The sequence below is a fragment of the Paramisgurnus dabryanus genome, chromosome 19, assembly GCF_030506205.2.
Source record: "Paramisgurnus dabryanus chromosome 19, PD_genome_1.1, whole genome shotgun sequence".
Classification (NCBI taxonomy): Eukaryota; Metazoa; Chordata; class Actinopteri; order Cypriniformes; family Cobitidae; genus Paramisgurnus; species Paramisgurnus dabryanus.
The window spans coordinates 17,279,845-17,293,752 of record NC_133355.1 but is presented as its reverse complement, the minus strand read 5'-3'; the positions used below and the strand labels follow the sequence as shown (position 1 = coordinate 17,293,752).

Sequence of the window (13,908 nt, the reverse complement as noted above, 5' to 3'; positions counted from 1 at the left end):
GCGTCATTGCGACTGATTGGTAACTACATTGCATATAGATCCGTTTTTGCCGCGATTGTCTTTGTAAAGGATTGCACTAGTTAACTGCTGAAATTTAAACTTGAGATTTACACCGGGGCACACAAGATTTACACTTGGGCACGTGCCTGACTGGAGCTGGACCGGACACATTAAACCACATGTGGGTACGAGGCTGCTCACTTTAGCGCCTTTTTGCGGTTAAATTGTTTTAAATCACTTGAGTGTTAGCATTTGCAAGCCTTTCAAACACGTGCAAATGATAAACTTTTCCTATTTAAATTTGCGTATTAATCTGGCAATCGCAAGCCAAACCGTGGGTCGTGATCCGTACGGATCAACTGCGACAGCACGACTGAATGATACAAAGTCACCCATTCGCTACGTTCATTTTCGAAACTGGCAAGTTATCCACCTGGGTTGGAGTTTGACTGGGCTAAGTCAATGTCAATCAACATTCCATCCAATCGGAATTTTGATATGCAGTCATGTTGAGTATCTATGGTCATCTACCAGGTGTAGCTGGCCATCCGAGAAACAAACTCGGGGGCCCTCTAGTGGCTCGGGGCTCCAAGCAGTTGCCTGCCTTGCCTGTTGACAAGGTGCGCCTCTGCCAAGACGAGACGTTCTCTTTCAGTCGGTCACTACGACGTCACGTCGTGACCGACGAATTGGGAATCCCCTTCCAATAAGCCACTGAGGGCTGACCTCTTCCAGTGTCTGTGTAAAGCCCTCCGGTTCCACTTAAGGAGAAGGAGAATTAGGTTTTAAGGCAGAAGGCCGGGCACTAGATGTTACTTTAACCCCACAGTACTGCCAACGACTGGGAAGCGACTCGGAAGCCACCGCCCCGTTAAGGGCTGATGGTGGGCGAAAGTCAACCGTAGTTGAGGTAAAAAGACAGCCGTGGCTGTGTTAGCAAAGCAGTGCTCTGCTGAGGGAAACGTGGGCTAGAAGGATTAACCCCACAGAAAAATACTCACAAAGGAACATGGTGGGACGCAATGTGGATGCCCGAGCCAAACACATAGGTTAGCGAGGATGCAGCTAGTGAGAGGCTGACAGCGGATGCTCCGCAACATCAGGCTGCCAGGGCAGCGGAGGAAGAACAAATCAAACCATTACGCATTTTTTCCTGATGGCCTGCCATACTGACACTTATTGTGAAGCACCAGTCGGAGGCTGCAAGCCGACTTGCGAGTCTGTTCTCCGTGCTCCCCCTGATGAGGAAAGAACACAAGAGGAGACAGGCTCGATACGAACACTGTAAAATCTAATGAACGTATTAGGTGTCGCCCAACCAGCAGCTCTGCAGATGTCTGTTAGCGAGGAACCACGGGCGAGAGCCCAAGATGAAGCAACACTCCTAGTGGAGTGCGCTCTCAAATTAAATGGACAAGGAATGCCCTGCAGATTATAAGCCAGGGCGATAGTATCAACTATCCAATGAGACATCCTCTGCTTAGTGAGAGCTTTCCCTCTCTGCTGACCTCCATAACAGACAAAGAGCTGGTCTGAGGTCCTGAGGCTTTGCGTGCGATCTGTAGATGGATGCATATAAATCACATACAACTTAGTAGCGTAACTGAGTGAACTTCTTTTATTTACTAAACCTGCATACATGTGTAACCCACACCGCTTCTGGGTCCCCGCATACGTCACTGCTTACGAACCATGACGGGGGTCACAACAACCATAAATATGATCTACATCCCCCTCCTTAAAGATAGATACATTTTAATAACTAATATGAACATTAACTTGAAACCAAGTTATCAGTAATTCAACAGAAGATTTAAACAGCTACCACTACACAACAGTGTATAAGCTGATAAGCATAAGGATATCTACGTAACGTAGTCTTTGTACAGAGAGTTAGGCTTTGATATCCTGCCTGACCGGGTGATAACCAGAGGTGGTTCCTGCAGCTGTTCTGTTTGTTGCTGTTCCACATTAGGCTGGGGCTCCATTGGGGGTTCAGTATTGTCCATAACCTGGACCTCTGTTGCTGCCGGTGGTGTATATCGTTCAGGTGTTTGTAAGAGGTCCCTTACGAAACAAAAATATATTGCAGTATATTAGAAAAAATCATGTAATATATTAGGCAACATATTCCCATATATGGGATTTAATATTTATATTTTCCAATATATTGAAATATATGCATGAAACATACATGTATATGTGATACAAAATATATTGCAATCAAGAACAAAAAGGGCACTATATTTTTACATGTAATAGTTTGTCTTTATATGCTTTGATATATTGCAATATATGCATAGACCATACATGTATATATGAGACAAAATATATTGCATTCAAGAACAAAAAGGGCACTATATTTTTTACATGTAATAGTTTGTCTTTATATGCTTTGATATATTGCAATATATGCATAAACCATACATGTATATATGAGACAAAATATATTGCAATCAAGAACAGAAAGGGCACTGTATTTTTTACATGTAATAGTTTGTCTTTATATGCTTTGATATATTGCAATATATGCATGAAACATACATTTATATATGATACAAAATATATTGCAATCAAGAACAAAAAGGGCACTATATTATATATATATATATATATATATATATATATATATATATATATATATATATATATATATATATATATATATATATATATATATATATATATATATATAAAATGCTCGAGTAGGAAGCTGAGATTCAGGCGCGAAGAGAGGACAGGATGCATAACAGACACCAGCAACAAGGAGGCTGATAGATGGACGGCGGTTGGCAAACGGCTGGTTTGTGACTGGTGTACGGATGGTAGGAACTGACGTAGATTCCGGTAGTGATCCGGAAATGGAGGAGGATAGGTTTGAGGAAGATAGTGGGGGAAATTCAAGTTTAGGGTGGAATGTAGTCAAAACAAAGAAAAGGAAGAAAAGTCGTGATTTAATGTCTGACTCGGAAAGTGACAAGGGGAGTCAACTGGCACAAAGGAAGAAGAAGGAGTATAAAGTTATGATAAAGTTCGCTACCGACTCTGTGAGTAACATCAACCCTTTAAAACTAACAAAAGCAATTAAAGAAAGTGTAGGGATTGTAGAGAATATTAAAACTTTAAAGGATGGAAGATTGTTGTTGTTTTGTAAAGATAGCAGGCAACAAAAAGCAACTTTGGGACTTAAATCAATGATTGGTCATAAAGTAGAATGCTCAATTCCTGAAGAAAGAAATTGGATGAGAGGTGTAATAACTGGAATCCCTTTGGATGTTTCAGATGAGATGATTAAAAGAAATGTAAAGGGAGCAACAGTTAAGGAAGTAAGACGCTTGAAATGTTTCAGAAACAATGAGAAAATGGACAGTCTTTCAGTTATGTTGGTCTTTGATGAGTCCAAATTACCAGAAAGAGTATATTTGGGATTTGTCAGCTATGGAGTTAGAGTGTACATTCCTCCTCCAGTAAGGTGTTTCAAATGTCAAAGATACGGGCATGTGGCTGCTGTATGTAGAGGCAAGCAAAGATGTGCAAGATGTGGAGGTGATCATGAGTATGGTAAATGTGGACAAGATAAAACCCCAAAATGCTGTAATTGTGGGGGAGAACACAGTGCAGCTTATGGAGGGTGTGTGGCAAGGAAAGATGCAATTAAGGTTCAAAGTGTGAGAAGGGAAGAAGGAATATCCTTTGCTGAAGCAGTTAAAAAAGTAAAGCAAACCCCCAAAGTAAGTATAGCTGAGGAGATCCCTGTGAGGATGCAACCACAACCAAGTAAAGTGCCAACACCAAGAAAAATTATTGAATTGATTGAAGATAAAGTGTCATTCATAGCTTTTGTGGCAGAAGTGGTGAATTGTTCAGCACAGACTGAAAGTAGATCCGAAAGGATTAAGATAATCATTAGAGCTGCAGAAAAATATTTGGAATTAAAAAACATATCAGTTGAGATGATTAATGAGAGACTCTTGATCCAAGCAACAAACAGTCAGACATCATGTGGGGGCTCATAATGGTTTTTGTAATCTTGCAGTGGAATGCAAGAAGTTTAATTGCGAATGGGCAAGAATTTAAGCATTTTATAGCAAATTGTGAAGTGTCCCCAGATATTATATGTGTTCAAGAAACGTGGCTTAAACCTCAGTTAAATTTTTTGATTAATGGATATGAATCAATTAGGAAAGACAGGAATAAAGGAAATGGTGGTGGAGTAGCAACTTTTATTAAACAAGGTATAGGGTTTAGGAAAGTGGAAGAAAATAATGAGTATGAGGCTGTGGTAGTGGAGGTATGGGAAGGAAATCAGAGTATTAGGTTAATAAATTTTTATAATCCATGTGATAAGCTAACTAAGGATATGATGGTTAATATTGGAGGAGTTGGGAATTTTAAAATGGTGTGGTGTGGTGATTTTAATGCACACAGTACTCTATGGGGGAGTTCTAGTACTGATAATAATGGATTGATTATAGAAGATATGCTTGATTGGGGAGAGCTTGTATGCATTAATGATGGAAGCTACACAAGAGTTAATTTATCTAAATGCAAATATTCTGTGTTAGATTTGACATTAGTATCAGAAAATTTAGCTCGAAGATGTGATTGGAAGGTATTGAATGAAAGTACTATTGGAAGTGATCATTTTCCTGTGTGTAGTACAGTTGGAGTAGACTTAATAAAAACAGTTATGGAAAGAATCCCTAGATGGAATTTTAAATATGAGAATTGGGAGTTGTATAGTGAGATATGCCAAAATAAAATGGCTGATATTAATGTGGATGTCTTGGAAGATATTGATGTTTTAAATACAAAAATCAGTGAGGTTCTTAGGAGCACAGCAGAAGAAGTGTTTGGCAGAAAGAAGGCTTGTAGTAGGAGGAAAATTGTTCCGTGGTGGAATGAGGAATGTAGTGTGGCAATAAAAGTAAGAAACAAATCACTTAAAATAGTAAGAAGATCTTTTAGCTATGATGATTTTATTGTTTATAAAAAAGCTCAGGCAGGTGTAAGGAGGGTTATCAGGACAGCAAAGAGAAATTATTGGAGAGAGTTCTGCAATAATATTGGGGGAAATATTGAAATCAATGAGGTTTGGAATATGATCAGAAAGATGGGAGGAAAACAAAGAAAAAATTGTATTCCAACGATAATGCATAATAAGGAAGTAGTTGTGGCTGATAGTAGGAAGGCAGAGATACTAGCACAAACATTTGTGAAAGTACATAGTAATGAAAATTTATCAAATGACATGTTGAGGATAAGGGAACAGAGTGTGAGGAAAAATCCACATATATTGCAAGTTAAGGAATCAACTGGAGATCCATTGGATTATGAATTAACTTTGTTTGAGTTAAAAAGAGCAATTGCTGGCACCAAACAAACCTCTCCGGGTAGGGATGAGATATGTTATGAAATGATTAAGCATTTATCGGATCCCTCATTATTTGTCATTTTAAATATGTATAATAAGGTATGGAATTCAGGAAAGCTTCCAATGGAATGGAAACATGGAGTAATTATCCCAGTAGCAAAACCAGGAAAAGATCATACGCAACCCAGTAATTATAGGCCTATAGCTCTAACTTCAAATTTATGCAAAATTATGGAACGTATGGTAATGAGCAGGCTGGTTTATGTTATTGAGAGGAGGGATATTTTCTCCCCTTTTCAAAGTGGGTTCAGAAAAGGGAGAAACACAATGGATTCTGTTCTGTGTTTGGAAGCTGACATAAGAAAGGCTCAGATTAATAAAGAAGTTGTGGTAGGTGTATTTCTGGATGTGGAAAAGGCATATGATATGTTGTGGAAGGAGGGACTTTTAATTAAGTTGGATATGATGGGAATAAATGGTAAAATGTATAACTGGATTATGAACTTTTTGTTAAATAGAACTATTCAAGTCAGAGTGGGAAGTGCATATTCTAATACTTACCAAATTGAAAATGGAACTCCTCAAGGGAGTGTCAGTAGTCCTATTTTGTTTAATTTGATGATAAATGACATTTTTTCTCAGATAGAACCTGGGATAGGAAAATCCTTATATGCAGATGATGCTGCAATATGGAAAAGAGGTAGGAATGTTAAGTTTGTACAAGAAAAGGTTCAAAATGCTGTTAATCTGATAGAAAACTGGGCAAACAAATGGGGCTTTAGGCTCTCTATGGCAAAAACACAAGTCATTTGTTTTTCAAAAAAGAAAACTAACCCTACTATAAATATTAAAATGTATAATGAAATGTTGGAGCAGAAGTCAGTTGTTGTGTTTTTAGGAGTATGGATGGACTCAAAATTGAATTTTAGTGTACATATACAGAGAATAATTGATAAATGTAAAAAGGTGATAAATATAATGAGATGTTTAGCTGGAGCTGAATGGGGAGCATATCGGAAATCGCTCAAAAGTATTTATGTGGCACTTATTGGAGCAGCTATAGATTATGGTAGCATGGTCTATAGTTCTGCCTCAAAAACTCAACTGGATAAGATTGAGGCAATTCAGAATCAAGCATTAAGGATATGTTGTGGAGCAATTAGATCATCACCAGTGTCAGCACTTAATGTTGAGATGGGGGTTATGCCACTAGGAATGAGAAGGATAAAATTGAGAATGAGATATTGGGCAAACATAAAAGGTCAGTTGGAGAACCATCCAGTTAAGAATGTTTTAAGGGAATGTTGGGAATATAGCCAGAAAAAACTAACAAGTTTTGGATGGTTTATCAATGAGGAGGCTAGAGACATAGGGATTAGTGTTTTTAATATTGCTTCTAGTGTGGTGCTGCCAGCAATTCCTCCTTGGTTTTTTCCTATGCCCTCTATTGATATGCAGTTACACAAAGACAAACATAATGAGGAGAAAATCCTGGATAGCATAACAGTACAAGATTACATAGATCATGTATATTATAGTGCCATCCAGATATATACTGATGGATCAAAAGATCCAGATTCTGGTACAACATCTGCAGCAGTATTTATACCTCTATTTAAAGTCAACATTTTGAAAAGAACATCAGATCACATCTCAGTATTTACAGCAGAATTAATAGCAATTATATTAGCATTGCAGTGGATTGAAGAAGTTCAACCAATCAGATCTGTTATATGCACAGACTCTTTATCTGCAATTGAAAGTATAGCAAGTGGTATTTCTACTGCTAGACAGGATTTAATTTATGAAATACTACAAAGTCTTTTCAGAATCAGACAATTGGGAATCAGTATTTCTTTCCTTTGGATACCAGCTCATATGGGGGTGACGGGAAATGAAGAGGTGGATAGTTTAGCTAAACAGGCCATACAATTTTCAGAAGTTGATATTAAAATTGCATTAAGTAAGACTGAGATAAAAAGTATAATTGGTAAGGAAATTAGGAATAAATGGCAGAAGGAGTGGGACAGTGGAAATAAGGGTAGACATTTATACAACATTCAAAGAACAGTAGGTTTGGAAAGAAGAAGCATTGGAAACAGGAAGAAGGATGTTTTAATTTCAAGAATGCGCATTGGCCATTGTTTATTAAATCAAAGTATGTTCAGAATTGGGAAACACCAGACTGGGTATTGTGAAAAATGTGGCTCAGAAAATATGGAAACAGTTGAACATGTATTATTAAAATGTGAGGCGTATGATAGAGAAAGATTTAAGTTATTTCAAGCATTAAGTGAGTTGGAAATGAACGTTGTGTCTATGCAAGCATTATTAGGTGATTGCCCAAAGCAGGTTAAAGTATTTGAAGGAATATTTAATTTCTTAAAAGATACTTTTTTAATTAACAGGATTTAGGTCACTACTACCATAACGTTATCCACACTCCAATCCAGTAGGTGGCGGGAATGCACCATTTAAGTTTGGTTTGCCAACTGCCATTAAACTTGAGTAGAAGAAGAAGAAGAAGAGGCTGATAGATAGGTCCTGACCTATGATCCTCCTGACCCACACTCCTAATCAGTAGGTGGCGGTAATGCCACTAAAAGTTGTTTGCCAACTGCCAGTAAAACTCAAGAAGAAGAAGGCTGATGTCAGCAGGCTACCCAAGGAAACTTCAAGTTTTAAAAGGTATATAAGTTTTCAGAGCTGGTGCTTTCCAGTTGTTATTGCATCTCTGAGAGATTTTTGTGAACAACTTGTTGTTCTGCTCCACAGATGCTGTTTTAAAACAGTTTCCTATAAGGCCAAGGAAGCTGATGTCAGAAAATCTATCAACAGTAGAATCTGCGAGCTAATGGCATTAAGACACCAGGTGAAGAGCAAAAGCATGGGTATGTACGTGGTTTACATCAGTGAAGATCCAAGGTGGACTCCTAACCAGGATAATGGACTGTTCTTTTGGCAATTTTTTTTTTTTTTTGCTTTTTCACGGTTCCCAAAACTTCTTGAAAGTTTGTTTATTATTTATTTGTTCATTATTGTCTGTGCATTTTGTTTATTGATATTGTCTTTATTGATATTGTCTTTATATTGTACAATGGCACTGCTGAAATTTTGAAATGGACATTGGTAATTTAAGTTGCTTTAATTTATATTTTGTATATTTTTTGTTTAATGGCACTCTTTTAAAATGTAATTTATGTAAATGCAATGCAACACATTTATGTAATGTAACCTCTTGTGGTTTTAATAGGCCTATAGAGCTCTGTACCTCAAATTGGGTTTAGTATCTGTGCATGATTAAAAGAAAATAAAGGTGGCTTTTGATAGATTACCCATCAGTCTGTGTTAATATGTGGTGTAAATGTTTGTATATTGCAGGTTGCATATTTAAGTATTTATATATTTTAGATGTTTCATGTACATATACTGTATATATCCCAAAAATATTCATACATTGTATGTGCATGTTCTCATATATGTACACATATTGTGCATACATTTACAATAAATATGTACATATATTTCCATCTAATTTTAAATATATGCAAAATGTATTCCACAATATATCAAACACATATCTACATATATATTTCCATATAGTTGTACATATATTTGAAATATATTCTACCATATAGTAAACATACATGTGACACTATATCTGTACATATATTTTTAATACACATTCCCATATATGCACATATATTTCCCATCTTATTTTACATATATTTAAAATGTATTCCACAATATATTGAACACATATCTACATATATTTAATGTACATTTCCATATAATTTTACATATATTTGAAATATATTCTACCATATAGTAAACATATATGTGAAACTATATATCTACATATATTGTTAATATATTTTCGCATATAAATCAAAATATAATATTGCATATATTTTTAAATATATAAACACATATATTATATCCATGTATAATATATTGAAAGTGGCAATAATTTGTATATTTTGCAATATACTGCAATATATTCCACATATATAGAATATATGTACCATCAATATATTATTCCATGTATTGCCAATTTATAATATATTGGAAAATGGAAAGTAAAATAATATATTGCAATATGTTACAATATATTTCAAGTAATAAATTGGTAAATATATTTTCCTTTCGTAAGGGATACTTCACATGCATGAACTGTGTTGGTCAGCACTCATCTGACCGCAGCAGTTGCCCAGCTTACAACAAGCGCTGTAATGCATGTGGAAAACGGAATCACTTCTCTAAATGCTGCAGATCAAGCAAAGCACGTGCCTACAACAAGCAGGTACAAGGCCCATTCCAGTCAAACAGAGCACTTAACCCTGCTCGCAGAGGGGAACAGACACACAGGATAAGTGAACTTAATGCACAGATTGCAGATGAAGCAGCAGATGTATTTTACTGTGAAAGTCTGGAAATGCCAGCTGATAAAGGAGAGATATTCACTATGCTGTCCACTTCTAAAACAGGGAAGCAACTTAAGGTGAAGATTGACACTGGAGCACGTTGCAATGTACTGTCCAGAGATGTTCTCCAGCACATCGATCCAGATGCCCACAATCAGACTGTCAACCTTGTAGCTTACGGAGGTCAGATCATAAAGACTTTAGGTGTCACCTATGTAAACTTCACATGCGGAACGCTACAGTTCCACGTTGTGGAAAATAATGTAAAACCACTATTGGGTCTCAGAGACAGTGTCAAACTGGGCTTTGTGCATCTGGGTCAGAACGTGCATGACCTCCAGCAGGGAGCACCCGAGCTCACAGAGTTTAAAGATCTATTTGATTGCAGTACTGAAGGCAAACTGCCTGTGGTGTATCACATGCGGCTGGACCCTTCTGTGCACCCCACAATATGTGCTCCCAGAAGAGTGCCATTGGCAATGAAGGACAAAATTATCAAGGAGCTTCACAGACCCTTATGAAAGGAAAATATATTCAGCAATATACCGCTCGAAATATATTGTAATATATTGCAATATATTACTTTACTTTCAATTTTCCAATATATTATATATTGGTAATACATGGAATAATATATTGCTGGTACATATATTCTATGTATGTGTAATATATTGCAGTATATTGCAAAATATACAAATTATTGCCGCTTTCAATATATTGTACATTAAATGTAATATATGTGTTTATATATTTAAAAATATATGCAATATTATATTTATAAATATCCGCAATATTGTATTTCAATTTATATGCGAAAATGTATTAACAATGTACAGATATAGTGTCACATGTATGTTTATTATATGGTGGAATATATTTAAAGTATATGTAAAATCAGGCCAGCTGACAGTCTTGCCTGGGCCCGGGACAAGATAATCTTAGAGGGCCCCCCACCCCTTACTTTTTACTGGTAACAAGACATTTGGCATTATCAGATTCAGGACCCACAAATATTGCATATTATACATTGTATAAAACATTTAGTTAAAGGTGCAGTTTGTAATTTTTAGAAGGATCTCTTGACAGAAATGCAAAATAATATACAAAACTATATTATCAGGGGTGTATAAAGACCTTTTTATAATGAACCGTTATGTTTTTATTACATTCGAATGAGACGTTTTTATCTACATACACAGAGGGTCCCCTTACGTGGAGGTCGCCATTTTGTGCCACCATGTTTCTACAGAAACCTTTAATGGACAAACTTTTTTTACTAAGTTGTCTCTGACGATGACATGTTTTACTGTAGCTTCTCTATGCGTTTCAAAAGCGAGGGGTGAGCAGTGGATTAGGCCGTTGGATGCAATTTGCAACTTCACCACTAGATGCTTCTAAAATTTACACACTGCACCTTTAAATGTAGTACACTGAAAAAAATGATTTATTGAATTTAATAAACTTTTTAAGGTAAGTGGTTGCAATCAATTTTTTTAAGCTACATTTAAACAAAAAGATTAGTAAAGTAAAATAAAATATAAAACTTTTGTTTAAATGTAGCTTAAATAAATTGATTGCAACCACTTACCTTAAAAAAAAAAACTGATTAAATTCAATGAATCATTTTTTTCAGTGACGCTGTATACTTAAACAAAATATCATAATCACGTATGAATTATGAACAGACTATTGGAAATATCAGTAAAACAACTTCAGCTAATATTATGCCGTGTTTGGACTAAAAATTGAATAAATATTACTCCTCTCTTTAGAAAATTTAAGTAAACATATAAACTCAATCAATATTTCTCCAAACATGCACGCCTTTGAACCAAAAGCCCAGAGGGATATTATTTTGTAAAGAGCTTTCATGATGAGCATGCATTACATTTTTCTCAATGAATGCGACTGAGGGTAGAGCCCTGCATTTCAGCCCAAGCCCGACCCGACCTTTTTACACCCCTCAGGTCGGGTTTCGGCCAATTTTAACGTCACAGCTGATACGCGGGCGGACCTCGGGCTTATTTAGGCTTCTCCATCTTTTTATATTTTTCAATTTAATTAAAATAACATTTTGACAGACGATGATTGCAAAACAAACGTAGTAAGACTTTTAACCTATAGCACGAGTCCGCTATAAGCACACCCAGCCACACATTTACAATGCAGCTGTTGCGTATTTAACAGCAGGACCTTCAGTGCACCTGGAAAAATATTAATAGGGGACTAGATTAAAACCTTGGATACTGCGCATAATCTATGCAAACAGCATCCAAGACATAATCTATAATACATATATATATGCATAGCGAAGTTGTAAGATAAGGCAGGTTGCATGTTTAATCGTTTCATGTTTATTTCGTTTCGTTTTGTAGCTATAGCCCTTTTCATTTTTTTATTTCTGCACCCGTTGCAGCTGCGAGCAGCAGAGCAACCTGCCTCCGCTTTTTAAAAATAGTGTGTGTTGATAATAAACGTTTAAACTAACACTGTGATATGCTGAAAATATATATTTTATATAGTTGTTATTATAGACAAGTGAAGTGTTGATTTGAGAGTTCAATCCATCAAACATGTCGTCAACTTGCTGTCGGCTGCGAACCGCTTGTTGGAACAAACAAAAATACTCTAAAATGTAAATAAAAAAGAAATATAACTATTTTGCCATTTAAAACAAATCTGAACTGCTTTAATTGCTGCAAGAGTAGTACAGCTGTGTAAGGAATCTGTGTAAGGAGTTATTTTTTGCTATTTCTGCGGATTTCTTTTGCAAAATCTATGCGGAATTTTGCAGAATAATTAAAAATGTTTTAAAACGATCTGAGAGCATGTGCGCTGTGAATATTACAAAACAATAACATATTTTATAATTACATTTTATTAAAGGATTACCCTGAATTAAACTGGACCAACATGAACCAACAGATAATGGACAATGTGCTGTCACGACCATAGAGTTTTATATAAATTACATATGTTACTGTCTACAGTGTAACAGTAAAAAGAAAAGGCTTCTCATAATGAATGTAGCCTATATCAAGATAATTTCATCTGTTTAACAACACCATGTATATTTATCTTGTAAACGGATTTGAAATAATAAATAATTGTCGCGTCACTTAGCAATAGAGACGATAGCGAATTCATTCTCTTCTCCGCGGTAAGTTTTATTTCAAAATCAAGTTTTACAAATTAAATATTAAATAGTTTGTGCTTTCTCTCATAAAAACCTCACAGCAAACAGAACAATCTTCTAAACACACGCGATGCAGTGATTATATCTGCGGTCACAGATTCCTAATGGGGATAATTAGAAATTCTATTTTACTCTATAAGGCCTATATTTTCTTCTTTTCTTTTATTTTCTGAGCACCGGACTTGTGCTGAGTCTGACAGGACATTTTGAGCGTACTGAACTTCAAATCAAATGAATCAAATATTTTCTTTATTTTTTATCAATTATTCCATAGGTTCCAGTTCTGGGCCCCCCTCTGGGCCCCCTCCCCCACCCTGGGCCCGGGACAACAGACCCGTTTGTCCCCCCCTGTCGGCGGGCGTGTGTAAAATTATATGGAAAATACATGAAATATATGTAGATATGTGTTCGATATATTGTGGAATACATTTTAAATATATGTAAAATTAAATTGGGAAATATGTGAAATATATGTACATATATGGGAACATGTATTAACAATATATGTACAGATATAGTGTCGCATGTATGTTTATTATATGGTAGAATATATTACAAATATATGTACAACTATATGGAAATACACTAGTCAACATTTGAAGTCGATCAAAACCTTTCCTAAAAGTTGTCTTAAAACCAATACCCAGTACCCGTTCTTGTCTTAGGACAACTTTGATGAATGTTTTTGATCCACTTCAAATGTTGACTACTATATATATTAAATATATGTAGATATGTGTTCGATATATTGTGGAATACATTTTAAATATATGTGAAATTAGATTGAAAATATGTACATATTTATTATAAATGTATGCACAATATGTGTACATATATGAGAACATGCACATCCAATATATGAACATATATGGGGATATATACAGTATATGTACATGAAACATATAAAATATATA

At 35.7% G+C, this 13,908-nt stretch overlaps 1 protein-coding gene across 1 annotated transcript in view; it reads right to left on the bottom strand.

The window, feature by feature from the left end:
* The window catches only part of LOC135781572 (progranulin-like), a 58,676-nt gene that overhangs the window by 7,755 nt on the left and 37,013 nt on the right, over window positions 1-13,908 (bottom strand). The window lies entirely within an intron of this gene.